Source organism: Lytechinus variegatus, chromosome 7 (genome assembly GCF_018143015.1).
Source record: "Lytechinus variegatus isolate NC3 chromosome 7, Lvar_3.0, whole genome shotgun sequence".
Classification (NCBI taxonomy): Eukaryota; Metazoa; Echinodermata; class Echinoidea; order Temnopleuroida; family Toxopneustidae; genus Lytechinus; species Lytechinus variegatus.
This window is the reverse complement of record NC_054746.1, coordinates 5,125,770-5,139,107: the sequence shown is the minus strand read 5'-3', so window position 1 is coordinate 5,139,107 and position 13,338 is coordinate 5,125,770. Positions and strand designations below refer to the sequence as shown.

Here is a 13,338-nt window from a genome sequence, read left to right as displayed (position 1 = left end):
GTAGCAACATGTTTCAACGTATGGGCTTGCGAAAGGTGAGGAAGATGGACGCTAATTGCGCGGTGATCATGGGTAGTAAGCCTGAACGGGAGAGGGCGCGCTCGCGCTTTTTAAATCCTTGGGAGTTCTATTCGGGTATGGCAGTCCAGAGGGCTGAACTAGCAAATCAAGTAGATGTATGAGTTATCTCGTAAATAAGAAAATCAGGTAAGTATTTTCATAGTTCCTCACGCCGCTATCTTACTATCGACCTCCCCCCCCCCCCCCTTTAAAATGAAAAGAAAATTGTGAGTTTTTGTCATGATTCTTAAGTATTTTTATCTCAACCTCTGTATTTTCATAAAATCTACTACTCTCTTAGTAGGGACCCCTTTCTCTTAAACATCCCCCCTTTGTTTTAATTTCTGTTTTTCTTTCATTAAACTGGGCGAGCAGAAGCCAGATGTAGTAGTTAGCCCAACTATTGACATCATCAGTTTGGAAACATTCAACTACACAAGAACCATGGAGAACCTTCGTGGAGGTACAGACTTGCGATTTGGTTTGATTGTTGAGAGCCCAAAGGTCATTAACTATTATCTGAAAGTTACTACCTTGTGTCTCTCACGTGGGTATGCTTTTTGGTAACCTCTTTAACGTGAGCTGATCTACATGTGCTTGAGCTGCTGTTCTTAAAACTTGCTTTGTGGGTTTAACATGTTTGTTAGGTAGCAAAGTAAGCAAGCCTTGACTGTTTTGTGCATTCTGCAGAAACTCATTGCTCTTCATCCATGCATACTGTGCTGATATATCAATTACATTGCAATTCATCATTCTATCTCCAAGTTATTCTTCCTAGAATATGTAACTGGTTCAAACAAGTCGTGCATTATATGTTATTCTAATAACAAGCAAATTGTGTGAAGTGTGTGTAGTTGAGATACAGCAAGTGCAAAATGATGTGAATCACAAACGGAGCTAGAAGGGGGCTATGTTTTCAATGACTAATACAGTTATGTTAATATACTTATTGTCATCGTGGTTATGCGGTAGTTTTCTTGCATATGTTAATGACATCCCCGTTCGTGCAGTTGAAGTTGAAGTAAAATACCATTCTCTGTGATTGGTTTTATATCTCTCAAGACTCAAGGAGACCATGGAGTGATTCCAGAATTATGGAAAAATACCTTGAGAATAGTATCCTGAATTTACCTGTCCACACCATGATCCAAGTTATCGTGTTTCGCCTGGATTTTGATATTAAAGACTAATAGGAATCTGTGCATCATGAGCTATTTGAAATCTTTAAAGGCAAAAAAAAAACATTCTTTCGAGGCATTTTGAGCCATTTCTGCTCTTATTTTAAAATGAAAATATGCTTGCCCATAGACCATGAGAGGTAATGATGCAAAATATTCATGTATAAATTTGAAAAATCAGAGTATGAGTAATGATGTGACACCCTTAAGATGGAGAAATTATAATTTTAGTACTCAAACAGAGACATATTCTTGTGATTCAAACATCTGTGCCCTGATTGAGTAAATTTGAAATATTGATTTATTTCTGAGATAAGGCCTTTTACGTGCTTCCATGGGTTTTAAGCTGACCCATTTTGTGTTGATTTAATTGTGCAAAAGATATGGATAGGTCCCACCATAAGTGCTCTGAACTCTTTGATGTTTAGGTGATTGAAATTATTTTTTAGGAGACCAGGATAGGCATGGTGTCTTGGTGTCAGAAATGTTTGTTTAGTATTCATGTATGGTTCCTTTTGAAATATTATATGATAAAATAATTCCAGTGCTTGTCAAACATGATCAGAATGTACAGAACTATAAAAAAAAATAGATTAGGCCATAATTTATGAATAATTTCTGATAAACATCTAAGTCACCTGATACAAGATTTATCAGGAAACCCTCTCAAATGTTTCATGTATAGCCTGGAGCTCAATTAATAGCTCTCCAATTTTAGAGTCAATTATGATTTAGGCACTTTGACAATTGGTGTGATTTTTTTTTCTCAAGTCTTGTAATGGTCAGATTTACACCTGAAAACACAATGACTGGATCAGCACTTTGGTAAAGTCAGAAATAATCAGTGTTTCTATTCAGTTCTGTTAGTTATTGTGAACCATGCAGATGCACAATGCATTGCTGTTCTGTACATTCTAAATTTATAGGACTTTAAAATGAATCTAGAAAAGCGGTGAATTGACCATTGGATTTAATCAAAACTTTGTGGATTTGAATTTTTTTATATGAATAGTGATAAGCAAAACATTAATTTTTGATTGAGATCTTGTGAGGTATAAAGTATTTGAATTGAAATTTTTTGACATTTAAAAAGAATTCTGTTCATATGGAAATATATAAACATTGTTTGACCAGGCTCTATTTGCAATTGCTCTGGATTTATTGAAGTCCTTGACAAATAGAGTGTATTTTCCAGTAGGGCAACACCAAACTAATGTGTTCTAGAAGTGCGTAGTGAGTAAACATAACGCCTCACAGTTCATTGTACATGTGTCTTGGACACCAAACAGAGAGAAACACCCTGGATTAAAGGTGTAAGTAAAATGGTTTCTCCCATGCAGTTATTTGTAGTCCACTGTATATTCCAGTTTCACATTTAAAGTACTTGAATTTAGGAGAAACAATGTTTTCACTTACAAGATGAATGTCACTTCTAGTGCAAGAAATGTTTTCTTATTGTTTGGAATTAGTTGATATCCTCTCTCAATTTGTAATGAAATTTGCTGGAAGCAAAATGCAGGGAGGGATACAGAGAAAATGTGGTATGATTAGGCATGCGAAGGCAGAGGATTTTATGTTCATGAAAAAAAACTGACAAAGAGATAATCAACTGTGCATTATTGTACTGGAATCAAGTAATCATGTGCGTTTGGATGAAACAAAAAGGATTATTGTGGTAGGCTTCTCTGGCAGATGATGAATGGATATTGTTTCTATTAGCATAAAACTTCAATAATAGGTGGTTTCAGACCGCCTCGAAGTTCGCCAGTTCCGGGTATTCTCTGATCGGGAAATTTACCCCGATCAGAAAATACCAGGTATTTTGGTAATGTGAAAGCAGACTACGTGTAATTTCCCCAAAAGAAAATACCTGCTAAATAGTAGGTACTTGGCGAAATTACGAGAACTTTCGTGGGGATTTTTCCAAGGTCGCAGGTATTTTGGCGATGTGAAAGCAAATTACGGGAACTTTTAGCCCAGCGTGTCGTTGGGCGCGGCGGCGTGGGTGGCTGCTGGGCTAGTGATTTTGAATCTCGCGCCTTGCCTGCTTATCAGACCATACTGCGCATGCTCGTAACTTCGGGAAGTTATTCCGAAGGATGTGTTTCGGGGCGGTGTGAATGCAGGAATAATTAACGGGTATTTTGTAGCCTTAAAAAGTTCTCGTAATTTAACGGGGATTCTTGTGATCGAGGCGGTTTGAAACCACCTACTATAACCCTTTACCCCCAAATCTCCTGGATTGTTTACATTTATGTGAGTGCAGTGATCAGTATGTGGGAAGTATACTTAGCTAATACTGTTTGACATTCTCTCAAGAAGCTCTTGTTTTTCTTCAAGGGTTTTTGTGTGAAATTTTAACAATATTTTGTTGTTTGCTGCTTTTGTTTGAAGTGAAAATAAAGGGTTGATAACTTGCCTTGGCTGGTTATTTTTTTTATTCTAATACATCACATAGTGAAATGAATTGCAACTAACAAAGTGTTTGTTCATTTTCTTTTGTATTCCTTACCCCTCCCCCTCTTCTTTCTCTCTCTCATTTTTCCGTTCCCCAACCTACCTTCCTTTCTCTTCCTTTCATGTTTTGCCTTACACCATCACCCATAATATTTCAACTAATTCTACTGCTTTGTACTGTTGCATATACGCATGCATTTGTTTGCTACTGATATATTGGATATATATATATATATATTCAAGCCATGTTTATTGTTTTCTCTATTTCATACCAATTACCATGGTAATCCTTCATCTAATAAAATACACTGATTCCTTTGGAATAATAAACTAATTGCTTTTGGATATATGTTGATATTTGCTTTCATTTGCTCTTTGGTCATGATGAAAAATGATGCAATTTTGTTTGCACTCTGGGATTTATCTCTGCTTACTCTCTCGTTCTCTTGCATTCATTCTTTTATTCTTTTCAATCTGATGGCATTTTATTCAATTTTCACAACTTGTGTTTTATAACCCTGTGTGCATTTGAAATGTCACTTTTCTTATACCATTTTATTACTCTTTTTTCTCTCTATCACACTTGGTACTATTTGTAACAATTTGCTTTATAAATCTTGCTCACTCTCAAAACTTGTAACCCTCTTGCATGACTTTCCGTTTTCCCATCACTTCTCATTTATTTCTTCCTAAAACATACTATGTTTTTAAATCTTTACATCCTACCCCAATATTGCTTCTAGCGTCTTCTCCCTATATCCGCTCAACTTGACTTCCAATTTGTATTTATCCTTTTTAATTTCATTTTAATCAATATTGATGCTAATTGCATTGAAACCAAACCCCCATCTTAATGCATGACATCCAATATGTTCTCATTAAATTATTGAAATTAATCCTCTGTCGACATACCCTATCAAATGTGTTATCATGTATCTTGATGAATGTTTAATATCAATCTATTAAAAACAACGTCCCCAAACACATACCCCATTCATATCCCACGCTGCATGATGCTTTATAACCACATGAAAACATGGTGTACAATATGTTGAACTATCTGTCAATTCACAACATCAAATTGCTTTCATCATGTTAATTTTTCCATTAAAACAAAAACTAATCACAATCACTGACACGCAATGTTGTGTTCTAAATTACGATCCTGCATCTTTGTTTATCTATTCTTTCTAACCTTTACCACCACCACTGTCACTGCCACCTTGCTATCCCATAATACTCCTACCACCCGTGCTCCCCCCCCCCCCCCCCCTGTTTCATTACCCCCCTCTTGCTTTTCCTTACCCCTCAAAGGATCCAACAAGAGTAGTGAGTCCAATCATCGATGTCATCAACACACAAACGTTCAACTATGTTGGAGCGTCGCCGGACCTAAGGGGAGGTAATGTTCATGAATGATGATATGTAGTCGCAGATCCGGGGAGTCAAGAGACATAGTGGGGGAGGGGGTGCGCAACTGTCTTTTTGCTTACTTAGGAATATCATGATCTTACCATAACATCCAATGAAAGAATGAAACCAAGAAGTATTAAATATCAGATGTGACGGTTGTGATGTTTTTTAAATCAACACTGAGTAATTGTTCAGATATAAAGTAAGTATAAATGTATGTTTGTACATTTGTTTGTACATTGTTTCTCTTGTACTTCAGATACCTGAAGAAAGCCAAAATATGGCCAAAAGCTTGTTGTAAATAAACTTGATGCACTAAACCCCGGCAACGCCAATTGCTGTATATATAACATCCTCTCAATTCTATATATATACATCTAATCATTTTGTGCTTTTCCTCTTTCTATTTTCCTGATGGTGTATTTTGAAATCATTGAAATTCCTATCGAGCCAATTTGCATTCACAGCTTCAGGCAGTCTGAAAATCTGAATTTAAGATTGCAAAATGCGTTTGCAATTTTGCTTCAATTGTTTATTTAAAATGGTTGGTTCTATTGAAAGGACAAAGGATATTGCCTTTGCTATCCAAGAATTGTAGAAGTGATATAATCAATGCTCTAAAAGGAAAAAATATGGTGACAAATATTGATGCCTTTTGGTAGCTGCCAACCACTATTATTTCTTTTCATTTTCATTGTATTTCATTATTATTTAATAGTATGCTCTCTCTCTCTCTCTCTAAAAAAAAAGAAAGTGTATTTTCAATCATTTTTAACTCCCATTGGTAGTGACATCAAGGATCACACAATTTGGAGCGAATTTAGAGTGAACATGCAATTGCTTCACACAAATGTCACTTTAAGAATAGGGGTGAAATTCAGTCAACAACTGAAAGACACTATTGATCGAGGGAAATTTATTCACATGATATTTATAAGGAGTATGGTGTGAATATGATCTAGAGAGACTCATAATTGAAAGAATAATTCTCCATAAGTTCTCAAAGATAGTATAAAAAATCAGGGGGAAATGAAATGTGATAAAAAGACATAATTTGGTATGAATTTAAATCTTCTAAGAGATTGAAAAGGTTACCTAATAGGATTAGATTATAGCTGTACGCAGAATTTGTTCGAAGGGGGGGCAGGATAAGTAGACCTTTAAAAAAAAACTTGAAAGCAAGGGAGCGAAGTGGCCAAGCTTGTTATTTGGGCGCTTTTGCATTTTGTAAAGTGAAATTGGAGGATTTTGTGCATAGTTTGGTGAATTTTGTGAATATTTCAGTAAAAAATGCAAGTATTCAAATTTTCTTGGGGGGAATTCCCCCCCCCCCCCTTCCCCACCCGCTGCATATGCCCATTGTTAAGACCTTGAATTACCCTTATTAATTGGCCATCATCTCATCACCATCCTCTTCAGTATAGGTCCTTGAGGTATAGAGCCTTTGGCAACACTATTCTCAAGTACTAAGCAAACACAACCCTCTTCTAAGATATTTAATGAATAACTCCATCTAGTTGGGGTCAAGTATCTTTTTCTTGAACTAAATGCTATTATTATTATATGATTGAATATTGTATCATAATTGTAATTTCGATGATTTGATAATGGTACAGTAATCATGATTTTACAAATTAATAACGGATAAATACCTTCTTGAAAAGTGGAAGAGAATCTAAAATATATTATCATCATGAACACCATGAAAACAATGATTTGAATATGCATGGACCTAATATGGAACAGTAATTTATGAATTTTTAAGCAACAGATGTTAGATATATTCAATGCATGTAACCTAAGATCACACTTAAATTGGAAATGAATCGACCTAGCACACATTTGATTGCTACAAGGTGTTGATTGTATAAATTGAAATGTGCATTTTTAGTAGTCGTTTTATTAGCAACTTTTATTCAGCTCATCAAGCAATTTTTTGCAAATGTAGCACTGCTAGACAGTATTTCAAGTTTGACCTATATCGTTTGGCTTGAACTATATACCATCAATCACGAGAAAGGTCTTGAATTACCGTTATTTACACGTTTTGCTCTCAAGTTTGCAAGTAAACAGGCCGCAGAGCACGAACTTGTCGCTGCAGTGAATTATCGTAACGCGAGCCCGGAAAGCTTGCCATTATCAATCAGACAATTGCATGCTCGGTTCATGAATATGCTCTTGTGCTCTCGTAGACGTGTATGATTCTATTTCCCTGGCGTTATTATGTATTTGCATTTTAGATTTATAGAGGCACTGTGGCTGTGACAAGGGCTTGGAGAAAAAGTCAAGATTTAAGAAAAATATTTTTGATAAAAGGAAAATCTTTTTAATCCAAATCAATTAAAAGGACATTATAGTAGACTATAGAAGAGAAAGAAGACAATGGTATGGAATTCATTTGAGTGGAACAAAATCTTGAAGGCAAGTTTTTATGGTTACCTTTGTTATCTGTTTTTCTAATAACCCTACCAAAAAATATGTATTTTGCAGGTTTCGCACTGACAGACAGGAGTGTATTTATCTATCCATCCATACATCAGTTGAATTTATTTAAGAGATTTCCTTTCAATAAACTTCCATTATGCTTTAATGTGATATTAAAAAAGATGTTGATTTCTACATTTGGAAATTTATAGAAGAATAATATTGCGAAAAATAAGTATGCTTTTATATAGCTTGTAATACCTAAGAATGACATCTGTAAGTGCTTTACAGATTATTCCTTCCCACCTTGGATTCTGACTTGCCCACACACAATACACTCCCTGGGGAGCATTCCAGTGAGAGCATCTGAGCTTGAGTGCTAAGCATATTATCTCAGCTTTCGTAATGACATATGATTGACAGAACTTATAATATAGGAGAACCATATGATTATATGTGTTAAGATATAAGGGGGTTTTTTTAACAGGGAAATGAATTAATATCCATGCTGAGATGTACTATACAGCAAAATGATAAAGAGTATTAAGTTTCTGCAGATTCATAAAGCTGTTCTTTTGTAACCATGCTTTTTGTGGATATCTTTCAACCCCTGTTTTGTTTAATAACCTCCCCTGAGCCAATGTCAGCATGGTGTCCTTTATTACATTTCTAAAATGCCATTTTAATCACAACCCAATGCAATGCTATTTACCCCCTATTTAGTATTATTCAATATATTAATTTGGAAAATGGAAAGTGAGTTTGGAGCTTGGTCCCCTGTTGCTCCAGACACTTCATACACACACTCTCCTCATAACAAGCACTGCTGGTACAGGGGCTACTTTTATCAACTCTATTTTCTGCTCGATGGGGTAGCTCTATTTATTATTTGGGTCAGGAAAACAGTAAGGTTGCAACCAGAAGTGTTTAAGTGCGAGGAAAATGCTCAAAATCTTGCAATCGATAATGTGAAGAGGAAGGTGGATGCGCAGTGTTTGTGAGCGAACTTGGTACTGTACCACTACCAATTTTATTCTGTACAATGCCTGCAATGTAGTAGGTAATATGGTGGTGGTGGTGATGATGATGAAGATGATGCTGTTGGTGATGATGATGGTGGTGGTGATGATGAAGATGATGCTGTTGATAATGATGATTATGGTGGTGGTGGTTGTGGTTGTGATAATGATGATGAAGATGCTGCTGTTTATGATGATGATCATGATGATGATCATGATGATGATGGTGATGATCATGATCATGATGATAATGATGATGGTGATGATGATGATCATTATAATCATGGTTATGATAGTGATGATGGTGGTGGTGGTGGTGATGATGATGATGATGATGATGATGATGATGGTGATGATGATGATGGTGATGGTGGTGTTGGTGATGATGATGATGATAAAGATGATACTGTTGATGATGATGATGATGGTGATGATGGTGATGGTGGTGTTGGTGATGATGATGATGATGATTATGGTAATGATAGGATGATGGAAATGGTTGGGTGCGGCACAAGGTATTTTGTTAGGGAAAGATGGCCAGAAGGTGATGCTCTCAAGGAAGTACTAGTAACACTTGATATACAAGAATTCTCTTAAGAGCTCCACAATAGTACAGCATAATTATCTTTGGCAGAGCGGCTATTACAAGTTTCTGTGTTGCAAGGAATAACTTCCAGTCAGGACCCCATTTAGCTCACTTGGGGGGAGAACAGCACAATGTCAATAGACTTCTTACTGAAAGAAATTATGCCATGGGTCAGATTAAAATACTTCTTCACTTTGTTTATAATCTGTTGATGTGATCATTTTAGCAGTATAAACTTTACAATCTAAGATGTTAGTGATAATACATAGTTTATTTATAAAATGGAAGCATAAACACGGCCTTATGATATATGATGTTATTATTATTACTATTATTATAACAATAGCAGCATTATTGTTAGGGGTAGGCCTATGTGTTTAATCAATTCTGTATAGCACTTAAGAAATACACTTTAAAACTTCAAAAACTTCAATCAAGTAATCATTTTCAGCAGCAACACCAAAGTGAAATGGGGTGATGAACTTGGGAGGAATGTGAATATGTTAAAGGAAATCCTGTAATAAATATCCTGATCAAAAAAAAGTCTTGAAATACCCCCGTATTACAAGAATGCTCTTATAGGATGGTATACATAACTGCAGTGCTCAAGCCCCCCCTTCCCCCCGGTCTACAAGCACAGACTTTTTTTTATACTTAAACTAAAACCTTGTTTAGAGTGAAGTCTAGACTAGTCTCTCTCTCTCTGTCAAATATTTGGTGCATCTTTAATGACAATGATGAAGAAGTTTTAGGAAAAGGACCTTTTCTGGGAATACAAATTTTTGCTGGGGATCGTAATTAGCAGGGGCAAATGTCCTATGCTTCTCACAGAGAAACGTGCAATGACTGCTTTTAGGATGGTATACGTAATTGCCGTGCTCAACCCCCCCCCCCCCCCCGGTCTACAAGCACAGACTTATATCTGACACTTAAACTAAAACCTTGTTTGGAGTGAAGACTAGACTCCACCAAAGTCTCTCTCTCTGTCAAATAACTGGTCGAGCCCGCCACTGTGCATAATGAATCTAGTCTCACAACTTCAGACTCTGCATTTTATCACGATACATCACAAAATACTATACAACAGATGTTTACTTCTTAACTTTGGAATAAGGTAGTTTATATTCATGGATGAATGAGTCCCATCTGGATCACAAACCATAAGACATTATCTATTCATAGATAGATTGCTAATTATGAGGGATATTGTTTAAATGTAAATTATTTTCATGCATCTTTAATGACCATGATGAAAAAAGTTTTAGGAATAGTACCTTTTCTGGGAATACAAATCTTTGCTGGGGAATCGTAATTAGCAGGGGCAAGTGTCCTATGCTTTCTTGCAGAGGCACATGCAACGAATGCTTGAAATAAGAAAAAAAACCTGAAGAATATCAAACTTATTTTCACAGAAATTATGAATATATTTTGCCCCTGTACTCATGGAGTAAATATTTAAATAAGTATTTTGAAAACTAAAACTTTATATTTTCAACTGATCAGACAATCTGCCCCCTTGTATTGTAATTTCCTGTCATGATCACACGATCAAGAAAGGTTCACCATCAAGAAAGTACTCCCAGTTAACATGTAACATTTGAATTGTATCTCCTTTAGCATTCAGATAAAATCCTAGATCCGAGATCACTAATGTTTTGAAATAATTTTATATAAAACTGCACCTGGTTCAGTTGTATGCTGAACATCACAGGGCCCAAGGAAAAATGTTTAAAACAGCTTTCATTGTGAATAGGAGATCCACTGTTGTATAACGAGAAAAACAAAATGCCATCTTGATTTTTGTAAAGAAATTACATGTATCTTTAAAGGTCAAGTCCACCTCAGAAAAATGTTGATTTAAATCAATGGAGAAAAATCAGACAAGCGCAATGCTGAAAATTTCATCAAAATCCGATGTAAACTAAGAAAGTTATGACATTTCAGAGTTTCGCTTATTTTTAACAAAATAGTTATATGAACGAACCAGTTACATCCAAATGAGAGAGTCGATGATGTCACTCACTCACTATTTCTTTTGTTTTTTATTGTTTTAATTATACAATATTTCAATTTTTACGAATTTGATGATTAGGACCTCCTTGCCTGAAGCACAAAATGTTAAAATAATGGAATTCCACGTGTTCAGGGAGGAATGAAACTTCATTTCACATGACAATGACGAGAAAGTCAAAATATTCCATATTTCATATAATAAAATACAAAAGAAATAGTGAGTGTGTGATGTCATCACTTCCCTCATTTGCATACCGACCGAGATGTGCATATAACTGTTTTGTGAAATGAAGCAAAACTTTAAAATTTCATAACTTTCTTATTTTACATCCGATTTTAATGAAATTTTCAGTGTTAAGCTTGTTAATTTTTTCTCTTTTTATTCAAATTAAGTTTTTGTTGGGGTGGACTTGTCCTTTAATGATTGTTTTTGAAATCAGGTTTAACTTTTGTTCAAAAGACAAAAATGCCTACACAGTTAGAAAAAATGGGTTTTAAATTTGTCCAGTTATCCAAAATGTATATACCCCCCTTGTTTTTTTTCCAAGTTTTGCATGTATTTGATTTATGATTATTTTATTTATTTGTTTTCTGGTCAGGACTATTCTGTCATTGATATTGTTCCTTATATTGATGGTCTCATTTATTGTTGAACTCTGACTGAAGATCACAACATGCATTTATCAAAGCCAATAAACAATGGTGATTTATCATTCAACCACCGATAATATCTTAATGTATTATGCATGTGATGTAATGTGCATATTAATGGCAAATTCTGTAAATTATAAATTTGTTTTGAAGATAAAGTAAATTGTTTTTAAGTATCCCTTCATTTAGATTTTTCATTCTTCTTACGATCATAGCCCTCTAGCCAGGGGGGCGGTCGCCCCCCCCCAAAATGTCCCCAAAAAGAAAAAAAAGAAGGGAAAAAAGAGAGGAGAAAAGAAAAAGGGAAGGGAGGAAAGGGAAGAAAGGTAGCTTTGTGTTTTTTTTTCTTTTTATTCTTTTTTTCTTAAAAGAGGAACTCCATCACTCTTGCTCTAAATTTATATATGAATTTTTCTTTAAATGACAATATTGCAATTCTCCATTGTTTTCCCGCACCCTTTCTCTATACCCTGTTTTTCAACCTCAGGTATATGTGTTTCTTACTGGTTAAAGTTCAAATGTATCCATTAGGGCATATAAGAGGAAGGCTACGCCAAAGTATATGAAGTTATCTTTTTTAAAAATTGATTGCGCAATTTCTGGTCGGGTCGGCTCCGGGCGGGTAAAATTTTATATCAATTTCTGCCGCCACCTCCATAAAGTCAACTTCTGCTTTTCAGCTCATTACCAAACAACCATAATTCTGGGGCAAACAGGTTCCTAAAATTCGCGTCGTATTAAATAAGAAGTACAATATTTTTTTTATCAAATTCTATTAAACTTCATGTCATTTCCCTTCACATTCATCTCCTGCCCTGTTTTGCGCCCTCAGTTTGAAATTTTGAATGACACTTAAGTTTCTTTATTATTCAAAATGAAGCACTTCAGGATAAGTCAAAGAAATTAGGAATCCTCTTTTTTTAAATTTAATTTCAATAAATCACAGAAGTTTCAACTTTTTGCGCACTATTTCCTCAAAAAGAAGTTCAATAATCTTAGAAAATCATTTTAATTAGAGCCGATGGTGGTATTAGACGTATCTGCATTATTTTGATGAAACGTCCGCCCTTTGAAATTTCAGAGTTTCATTGCTCTGCGCGGGGCTGAATATCTTTCTCCCGGCATATATACACTTCTTCTCCTCTGTTTTGCGAGTTAAAGATATGCACTGTCGCTAAATTGTTTGTAATCAAATCTGATCTTTCCAAGGGAAGTATTCAATATATCTTTGAGAAGACCCTTTAGTCGGGACCCTTTTCATGGCAAAAAAACTGATAAAACGCTTTAGCTTCCGCGCTTCGCGCGAGGGTATTATTATTTTAATTTCCTCCAATGTATTCCTTTTTTTGTGCGTTCACAATCACTTTTTGAAAACAAATTAAGGTTCATGAAAACACAATGAGTCAACTGAATTGGAGCTGAAATAGGCACTAGAGACAAGAGAGACGGCTCCTTTTCATTTTAATTTATGAAACACCAAAAGCTTCGCGCTGGAGGGGGAAACTCCCCCTCCCTGCACCCACCCCCTAGGGAGCGC

At 35.4% G+C, this 13,338-nt stretch overlaps 1 protein-coding gene across 1 annotated transcript in view; it reads left to right on the top strand.

Moving 5' to 3' along the window:
• The first annotated feature begins 337 nt into the window (after window positions 1–337).
• LOC121418270 (polypeptide N-acetylgalactosaminyltransferase 16-like) overlaps window positions 338–13,338 on the top strand; it is a 53,049-nt gene continuing 40,048 nt past the window's right edge. Inside the window, exons 1-2 of the mRNA XM_041612046.1 lie at window positions 338–523; window positions 5,010–5,097. The gene's annotated coding sequence lies outside the window, so the exon portion shown is untranslated. The remainder of the gene's footprint in view (window positions 524–5,009; window positions 5,098–13,338) is intronic.